The sequence below is a fragment of the Rhincodon typus genome, unplaced genomic scaffold (assembly GCF_021869965.1).
Source record: "Rhincodon typus isolate 14 unplaced genomic scaffold, sRhiTyp1.1 hic_rhity00006041, whole genome shotgun sequence".
NCBI classification, from domain to species: Eukaryota; Metazoa; Chordata; class Chondrichthyes; order Orectolobiformes; family Rhincodontidae; genus Rhincodon; species Rhincodon typus.
In genome coordinates this window covers 1-10407 of record NW_025971679.1, presented here as the reverse complement: position 1 = coordinate 10407, position 10407 = coordinate 1, and the positions used below count along the sequence as shown (strand labels likewise).

The window sequence follows — 10407 nt, the reverse complement described above, 5'->3', positions numbered from 1 at the left end:
AATCCACATTGATACCATTGGGCTGCAGGGTTCCCAAGCGGAATATGGGATGCTGTTCCTGCAACCTTCGGGTGGCATCGTTGTGGCACTGCAGGAGGCCCAGGATGGACATGTCGTCTGAGGAATGGGAGGGGGAGTTGAAATGGTTCGAGACTGGGAGGTGCAGTTGTTTATTGCGAACCGAGCGTAGGTGTTCTGCAAAGTGGTCCCCGAGCCTCCGCTTGGTTTCCCTGATGTAGAGGAGGCCACAACGGGAACAGCGGATACAGTATACCACATTGGCAGATGTGCAGGTGAACATCTGCTTGATGTGGAAAATCTTCTTGGGGCCTGGGATGGGGGTGAGGGAGGAGGTATGGGGGCACGTGTAGCACCTCCTGCGGTTGCAGGGAAAAGTGCCGGGTGTGGTGGAGCTGGAGGGGTGTGTGGAGCGGACAAGGGAGTCACGGAGAGAGTGGTCCCTCCGGAAAGCAGATAAGGGTGGGGAGGGAAAGGTGTCTTTGGTGGTGGGGTTGGATTGCAGATGGTGGAAGTGTCGGGGGATGATGCGTTGGATCCGGAGGTTGGTGGGGTGATACGTGAGGACGAAGCCTCATGTCCTGTAGGGTATTTGTTCACAGCTTTGATGATGCAATCGAAAGCCACATATCCAACTTTGTTACTGACATAAGAGATAGGCAAGATTGTGAGTGGTGTAAGTAAAAACATAAATTACATAGATTCATTTTGTAGATTAAATGAATGGGCAAAATTGTGGCACAGGAGTCTTAATGTAGACAAATGTGAGATCATCCATTCTGCATCTTAGAAGTATAGATCAGAGTACTTTATAAATTGTAAACAAACAGAAACGAGGGATGTTCAGACATAGAAATATATACATACATAACTGGTCAGGTGGAGAAAATCAAGCTACACATCCATATTTTTGGCAAAACAAGTTAGATAACACAGTAAAGTAGGTACTGAAAGCTGACTATAACGGATTGAATCAAGAGTGGAAAATATGGGAACATCCACTAAGAAAGGTAGGTCAGAATAATTTTAAAACAAATCTTATGTACAGAAAGCAATAAAAGTGGTGTCAGCTACAAGAAATGATCAGAGGTGAATGAAATGTTAGGAATGTAATAGGCAAAAGGAAATTCTCTAGACAATTTTATTCCTGCTATAGAATTTTCTTTAAATTTACGTAAGGCTTTAAGACAAAAGTTACACTGAATCAGTTTTGATGACGTTTGGGCTACAAACAATTAGGTTGTATTTGTAAATGATAAAGGAATGACACCCATTCTGCTGGAGAGCAGGGATAAATACTGGGACAAGTACCAATATTGACAGGAGTAAATTACTACAGATGCTGGAATCTGTACCGAAAACAACTAGTGCTGGAGATCACAGCAGATCAGACAGCATTCATGGAGAGAAAGCAAGCTAACATTTCGAGTCTAGATGACTCTAGATATTTTCAGTATCTGTACTGATAGGTTGGAGATACCAAGCCACTGAGCAGTTGGAATGTAGAAATAATAATAAACACCCATTGAACAGCAACAGATTGGAATTTGAAATATCTGGGTGTAGTTTCTGTGGCTTGAGAGTTATTTGAGGGAGATAGCAAGTCTAGAATTATTACATGGGTATTGCCAAGTCCAACAATCAAAGGCATGATTATACAATATGTAAAATATCAGACATGAAAGTAAAAGAGGACTTCCTTTCAGCTTTATCTTTTTATTCTTAAAATATTCAAAATGGCCATGGATTATGGCAACAGTTGAAGCTTTTCACTGTATTTTACTTTGCTGTTCATTGAAGGGTACAGTTGACAAAAAATCATCATTCATTTATTCAGCTTGAAAGAAACAGCACATCAATGGGGAAAGGCAAAATATAAAATATTGTTCTTAAACCATCGCAACACCCAATATGGTACTAACTTAGAATCATGACCACACCCTCAAGTATTGCAAACATTTTTATTCCCTGTAATTCTGAAATGTGTTTCTCAAAAGAGGGCTGAAACAGTCAAAAATAGGTGCTCATGTCAAATAAGTCGCCATGTAGAGAGAGGGATGCCCATGGAGTGTCACCCCTAAAGATGTAAGGGGAAATTCAAATAACTACCCTTCAAAGACTATGATCTCATGAGCCTACAGCGATGATGAGCCACTGGTCAACAACCACATACCCTAGAGATTATGCCCTTAAGTAGAGGCATATGTTGAGTTCTTCCCTTGGAAAAATACTAGGCCAGGCATTAAAAAGTCAGTTTTGATTTTACTGGAATCTCTGACTCCTCCCTTCCCCTCCTTGACATCTCTATTTCCTTTTCTGGGGATCGACTGGCCATTAACATACACTATAAACCCACCGACTCCCACAGCTATCTGGACTATATGTCCTCGCACCCTGCTTCGTAAAGACTCCATCCCATTCTCTCAGTCTCCATCGTGTATGTTCAGATGAACTTTGACAAGGCAGCTTCTGAAATGTCCACCTTCTTCCTCAACTGAGGATTCGCCAGCAACATTGTCAATAGGGCCCTCAACCAGGTACGACCCATCTCCCGCACATCCGCCCTCACCCCCTGTCTTCCCTCCCACAGCAATAGGGTTTCTCCTGCCCTTACCTACCATCCCACCAGCATCCACATCCAGAAGATCATCAGACATCATTTCCGCCACCTCCAGCGAGATGCCACCACCAGACACATATTCCCCTCCCCTCCCTTGTCCACCTTCCGCAGGGACCGTTCCATCCAGGACATCCTGGTCCACACTCCCTTCATCCCCAACACCACCCCACAGCCCTATGGCACCTTTCCCTATAACCGGCGAAGGTGCACCACCTGCCCATTTACCTCCCTCCTCCCCAGTATCCAAGGATCCAAACATACCTTCCGGGTGATGCAACACTTCACCTGCACTTCCCAGAATCTAGTCTACTGCATTCGCTGCTCACAATGTGGTCTCCTCTACATTGGGGAAATGAAGTGTAGACTGAGTGACTGCTTCACAGAACATCTACGTTCTGCTTCTGAAGAAGGGTCCCGACCCAAAGTGTCGACTTTCCTTCTCCTCTGATGCTGCCTGGCCTGTTGTGTTCCTCCAGATCCACACTGTGTTATCCCAGAGCTTCTCGTTGCCTGCCACTTTAACACACCACCCTGTTCCCTGGCCAACATCTCTGTCTCTGACTTGCTGCACTGTTCCAGTGAAACTCAACGCAAGCTGGAAGAACAACACCTCATTTTCCACTTGGGGACCCTGCAGCCCTCTGGACTCCATATCGAGTTCAATAATTTTAGGGCCTAAACTCTCCCATGTTCTAGCCCCCTACCCCACACATCAGACTTGTTATCACATAGCCTGCCATTACATATTACCTATTGTTAGTCACTAACAGCCTCCATTAACAGCTAGTCATCCTCCTAGCCAGATTATTATCAACTCCTTTGTCTGTCCAACTGCTCTTCTCTCTCTCTCTGCTCTACCCCACTCATCGTTTACTCCCTACCCTCCCCCGACCTATTTTCTGCATATAAACTGACATTTTCCTAGCTACCATCAGTTCTGAGGAAGGGTCGCCGGACCTGAAACGTTAACTCTGATTTCTAGTCACAGATGCTGCCAGACCTGCGGAGCTTCTCCAGCAACTTCTGTTTTTGTCCTTGATTTTACTGGAGTCTGCTAATGGGACTGAATGTTCTTGTGTGAGCTAGTAGCTGGCATCTGGATATATCATGGATGCTGGTTCACTCTGTCACTGATCTCTACGCCTTGCAAAAGCAACTACCGTAACCTCTAGACAGTGGAACTGGTTGAGGTGGGGCACATTAACAACATTTAAAAGGCATTTGGACAAACGCATGAATAATAAAGGTTTAGAATGCTATGGGCCAAGTGCAGGAAAATGGGGTTAGTGTGGATGGACTTTTGGTCGGCATGAACCAGTTTGGACCTAAGGACCTATCTCCATGCTGTAGGACTCCATGACTCTATATCTGTGAACAGTTTTGCTCCCCTTAACCAAGGAAAATCGCTGGGTATGAGGAGAGGTTGAGTAGGTTGACTCAATATTCACTAGCGTTTTGAAGAATGAGAGGCATCCTTATTAAAATGTACATGAAGCTTATGGGTTTGACACTGTAGATGTGGAAAGGTTGATTCCCTTGGGGGGAATGTTTAGGATCGGAGGGCACGACTTCAGAATAGGGGGTCACACATTTCAGGGAAGCAGGAATTTCTTCTCCCAGAGGAATGAATCTGTGGATTTTTTTTTTACCAGGGGGCTTTTGAGGCTCAGTAATTAAATGTATTCAAGCTGACATAGAGAGAGTTTTAATTAACAAGGGAACCAAGGGTTAAGGGGAAAAGGCAGGAAAGTGGACAATCAGATCAGCCATGGCCTCATTGAATGGGTTGAATTGTTTACTTCTGCTCCTTTGTCAATAGAATAATTATCACATTGTGCTATATGGGAGCTTGCTGTGCACAAACAGCCTGCCATATTTCCTATATTGCAATAATGACTACACTTATGGCCAGGAGCCATGTAATTCAGCGTCCTGAGAGTTGTTAAAGGTATTCTAGAAAAGCAAACCTTTTTATAAGATATTCTCTGAGTAGTCGTTGGTGAAAAGTGTTGGAAGCCTCACGTCACATCTTCATTCTTCAGAGACCATCCTCACCATCCTCCTCAGACCTCCATTTTAATTTGAGAAATTGATGTAAAGTAGATGGAAGTTAGGAATGGACTATATTCTCTTTCTCACAACTGACATATCACCAAGCAAAGTGAGAGGAGCAACAGCACAAGGTGTCAAAGCTTTTAGACGGAGCTGGCACAGCAGTTGACACCTCTCAATCTCTTTTGTCCATAATCAATAAGTTTATCCAAACTCCAGTTCATTTCAAGGTAGTCAATGAAATGTGATTGCTAATCTTTGGATTGGGATTGTTCCTGTTCATGTTGACTCTTCCTCTTCCTGCTTTGCTTTGCAATGCTACAACTTCCCGACTGGCAGGACTGGATTATAGAATCATACAGTCCCTACAGTGCAGATAGAGTCCATTCAGCTCATTGAATCCACACCAACCCTCCGAAAAGCATCCTATCCAGACCCATCATATCTCTGTAAATCCACATGTCCCATGGGTAACCCACCTCGCCTACACATCCCTGGACACTATGGGCAATTTATGGGTAACCTGCACATCATTGGACTGTGGGAGGAAACTGGAGCACTTGAAGGTAACACACGCAGACACGGGAAGAATTTGCAAACTCCACACAGACAGACACCCAAGGCTGGAATCGGGTCCCTGGTGCTGTGAGGCAGCAGTGCTAACCACTGAGCAACGATTCCTGGAAATGGAAGTGGGTCAGTGGGTCAGTTCACAGCAGGGTCAGACTGTGACTTGGAGGCCCCACTTGATTGACCTCTGAATCAACCCCATCCTGGAGGAAACCTCAGGCCTGGAGGACATAATGTTAGAGCAAAGATATCGTGATAAAATCCTGGTGGGTCACATGAAAACAAAATTCAATCCAAGTTCCTTTAGAAAGCTGAGGTTAACTTGATGATGATCCCTCTTTTATACATAAAGTGTATGTCCCTACTCTGTTGAAATGGGGATTGGCCTGGCTTGTGGGCAGCAAGATGTCTATGGTGAAGTACCTGAGCAAAGCTGATCGAAAGAGACTTACTATGACTGTCAGTATGAGAAAGAAGCTAATTTTAGAAGTAGCACTCACAACTTGAGCAGGTAGGGTGGATTAGCCTATCTAAATTGCTCATACTGTCCAGGGATGTGCAAGCTAGGTGGATTAGCCATGGGGAATGTAGGGTTACAGGGATAGGGTAGGGGGTGAGTCTGGGTGGGGTGCTCTTCGGAAGGTTGGTATGGACCTGATGGGCCGAATGGCCTGCTTTCATGCTGTAGGAAAGGGATATATGGGCAAATCCAACAGCCAGATTGTGTACTTGTCCAGTGCTCCTCATATATCTCTGAGAGTGGGAGTCCTTGTATTACTGCACATGAGGTGAGTAAACTACTGATCCAACAGCAAATACATCAGCCAGAACTAAAAACAGAAGGATGAGATGAGCCAAGTTTTTGAAAATATGACAATTCATTTTGTAAACAAACTGGATGGAGGAGAGACAGAACTGCAGTTGGTATGAGATGAATTTTGATTAATTTTGTTCTCTTGCAGTGACACACAGAAGGATTTGTTGAAAGTGAAACTGGATCAGCTTCAATGTCACTTCATGTGGGCCCCACAGAAAGAAAACATCGACTTGGATGATCTGAAACACAGATTAGAAGATTCAATACAGGCTGGTGTGAAATATCAAGACAGGTTCTACAACCAAATTCCTTTTATAACCTGCCTACAAGGAAACTGTGAAGAGGCAATTCAGAATTTAAAGGAAGATGAAAAGATTCTGAGGGAGAATCATAAGGATGACTTTGAAAAACAAATCATTGTCACCTATGGAAACTATGCCTGGGTTTATTATCAATTGGACCAACTGGAAGAGGCTTAGTCCTTCCTTGACAAGCTGGAGATGGTCTGTAAACTATTTCCTGAAGCCTCTAGGTTTACAGCAATGATACCTGAGGTTTATGGGGAGAAGGGTTGGTCACTTTTGACTACTCCTGCCCAATATTATGAAGAGGCAAAGGAATGTTTGAAAAAGGCCCTGGAGAAAGATCCTGACAACACTGAGTGGAACGTTGGCTATGCCACTGTTCTGTCTCGTCTGGAAAAGTTTTCTGGGACCCCAGAGAGTCGTGGGCCCATGGAATCAGTGAAGTGGTTCAGACGGGTGCTGGAGCTTGATCCTGATCATGCTGAAACCATGGTGCTGTTTGCTTTAAAACTACAAGGAGGCAGGAAAAATGATGAAGCACTCACTTTAGTTGAACGAGCATTGCAGAAGTCCCCTGATCTCCCTTATGCGCTCCGATATGCAGCTCAGTTTCACAGATACTGCAACAATGTGGATAAAGCTCTGGGGCTGTTGGAGAGAGGATTAGAAATTAGCCCACACTCTACCTTCATGCATCATCAAGTAGGTCAATGTTACAAAACCAAATTGGATCAACTGAACAAATATCCAGGCAGTAAAGATCCTCACAATCCGGCATTTCAACAGAAAGTTGAGCTGATCAATAAATGCAAGTAACATTTTGAAAAGTCTTTCAAGAAACGGTCACTGACATCTATTAAGCTCAGCCTCGATTTTGCAGCAACTTGCTTATTAAATAAAGAATATGACAAAGCACAGGAAATCTACAGCCATCTCCTGACACTGGAAGGTATTCATCCAGAGAACAAGCAAGCGATATGTTTAGCGGTAGGGTTATTCCAACTGAATCACAAGAATTCAGAATCAAACGCCATCCAACATTTTCTGGAAGGAATGAAAGTCAATTACGACTCAGTGGAATGGAAAAAGTGCCGTGAAAACCTGGAGAAGATAGCAGCAAGACGATTTCACAGGAATCTAAGAGAGAGTGAGGCCCTTGGTGTTCGGGGATTCCTGCACCAGCTCGATGGGGAGAAGTGTGAAGTGATTGAATGCTTTAAAAAGGCTTTGGAGTTTGATCCTGACAATGACGGATATTTAAGTGCTCTTTGTGAGATACACCTTTCCACCGAGGGCAAAAATAACCCTCCCAATGAAATCTAATCAATTTGTTGGCAATGTTCTGATTCCCCTGATCTACAAACTCTCATTTAGTCAGGCACATTTTAATTTATATACTATTGGCAGTTTCTTTGAGGTGAGCATTTTACTCTACAACCTTTAATTTTCACAAAACTCTTATTGGAATAATTCTAAATATACTTCATTCAGGAATACTGATCGCACTGTTTAGCCAAATCGCATTATTTTGTATTGTTACAGATGTGAGTGTGAATAGGACCATAATAATGTCACTCATGAGGAAACAGAGCAATTGAACTAAGTGGACAGATGCACAGTAATTTTTGATTTAGGAATTATATGAATACATTTAAAACAATCGCAAAATAACTTGGGCCTGATTTGGGGTTTTGGGTGTGAGGTGAGGGCATTTCGAAACTAAATATTTTTTCTATTTCCATCTTGGAGTCAGGACAGAATTAATATCACACAAAGGGCCAGAGGATGTTGAGCATAAAGGTTAGAAAAATGTACTGGGAGGAATAAAATACAATGGCCGCATGTATTGAATTTCCAGACAGATTTTAATTGTAATTGTATTATCAGAAATTGTATGACAAAGTAGTCAATAAAATTACACCATGGCTAACATTCAATTTGTGTTGTCGACCTGGTTGGAGGAAAACAGTTAATTTGGTGCACACTACAATAACCCATAATGGGGGTTAAATTAGCAAAATAATTTCTCATTTTCTCTCAGGTTTCCAGATACTTGTCGCTATTTGGAAAACTACCGCAGTTCCTTCTGGTCAACACAGACCAACTTGTGAAGAAGCTGTGAATGGAATTGGTTACCATCTTGGCCAAAGAAGACATTGTAAAGGGACAAAAGCTGTGATCACATGAAGAGTTCAGAATCAGTAAAACCTTATCATTACACGCAGTGATTCCATCAGCCCAAGTCTCAAGTGTCAATGATACTTGTCTCCCAGAGCCTAGACTGCAATGATTCTCCACCAGTAGAGATGTCTCCATTTGAATCTTTGGTATTTCTTTAAAATTAATTGAAACTTCTGATTTCTGTCAGTAAGAAAGTCCCCACTGCTGATGAGGATGAGATGTTATAAAGTATAAAATAATCATCAATTCCCAAATGGAAATAGAGAATATTTTGTCGTAAAATTGACCTTCCTTTTCATTCAAAATATGAAAAGAAAATACAATCACATTATAGATCCCTAACTAAAGGAAATGCAGCAAATAAGTTGCAACCAGGAGTTTGGAGTTCACATCCATTTTGAGGCTGCTTCATTTTTTTTATTTTGGAAAGATTTTGGTGAACTTGTCCAACTTCCCTAGTTTTAGAGATATGGTAAGTAGCTGTGGTTGGCTATTGAAGGACAGGGTTGGACAATAGTGTGGTGTCCCATGGGATTAAATAACCTGCAACAGTCGCTGGTCTCAAACCCTTGGTGAGAGACTGAAATGAGTCCAGTGCCTATGGATTTGAGACGAACCAGTGAGTTAATGTCTATAGGATGTAATTTCAGGTACCAGATAGGTAACAAGTGCATTTCTAATTGAACTAACTGCTGTGATTGCTGGAAAATATACACCATTGTATAGTTGCACAAAATTGCGAGCAATCATTGAAGTGACAATGTATGATGTCCCAGTCACTTATGTATAGCTCTTTTTTGTTAGCCTGAAAGTACCTGACAGATTCTTTAAAGTCTGATCGAAATGAAGACAAGAAGACACATTCAGCTCAAATAGCAAATTTATTAACTTAATCTACTTAATATGTACAAACTAATGAGCAGATCTATTAGCTTATTCACTTTATATACAAACTAATGAGTGAGAGTACTCACTTAATCGACAAATAATTGTGGAAGCTAATGAGCCTCACTGCCTTCTCAGGGATCTCTCACAATAGCTGACACTTGCAACTCTATCTCAGTACCTATGGCTCCAGTGTCGCAAACGTCAGCCCAATGATGAAAGTCCGTTGTGTGGAACAAAGTCTCTGATATTAATACTGTTCTAAGTCTAACGTTACACGCTGTATCACCACTTTGTAGTACATTCCATAGTCTTTCTGACATACTATTGTGCAGAAAAACACTTCCAGGTGTCTCTGTGTTAACTGCACAATATTCTGTTTCCCACCCAGCCAGGGTCATGCAGTTATCCCCCAGACAAATAAGAACACAAGAACATAAGGAATAGGAGCAGGAGTTGGCCATCTGGGCAGTCAGTCTGCTCTGCTGTTCAATAAAATCAAGGCTGATCTTTTTTTTCCACTCCGCTCACCCACAACCACTCACCTTAATTCCTTTACTATTCAAAAATCTTTGCCTTAAAAACATTCAACGAGGTAGCCTCAACTGCTTCATTGGGCAGGGAATTCCACAAACCTCTGGGTGAAGAAGTTCTCACTCAACTCAGTCCTAAATCTGCTCTCCCCCTTATTTTGAAGCTATGACCCCTCATTCTAGTTTGACCAGCCATGGGAAACAGTCTGGTAGGGGGGCGGATAGAAGATGGATAGAGGAGAGGATAGGTGGAGAGGAAACAAACAGGTCACAGAGGCGGGGATGGAGCCAGTAAAGGTGAGTGTAGGTGGGGAGTTAGGGAGGGGATAGGTCAGTCCAGGGAGGACGAACAGGTCAAGGGGGCGGGATGAGGTTAGGAGGTAGGAGATGGGGGTGCGGCTTGAGGTGGGAGGAGGGGATAGGTGG

General features: G+C 42.9%; 1 pseudogene; it reads left to right on the top strand.

Annotated features, from left to right (window-relative positions):
* The first annotated feature begins 6222 nt into the window (after positions 1 to 6222).
* On the top strand, positions 6223 to 7705 carry LOC125482114 (annotated as a pseudogene).
* The last annotated feature ends 2702 nt before the right edge of the window (positions 7706 to 10407 follow it).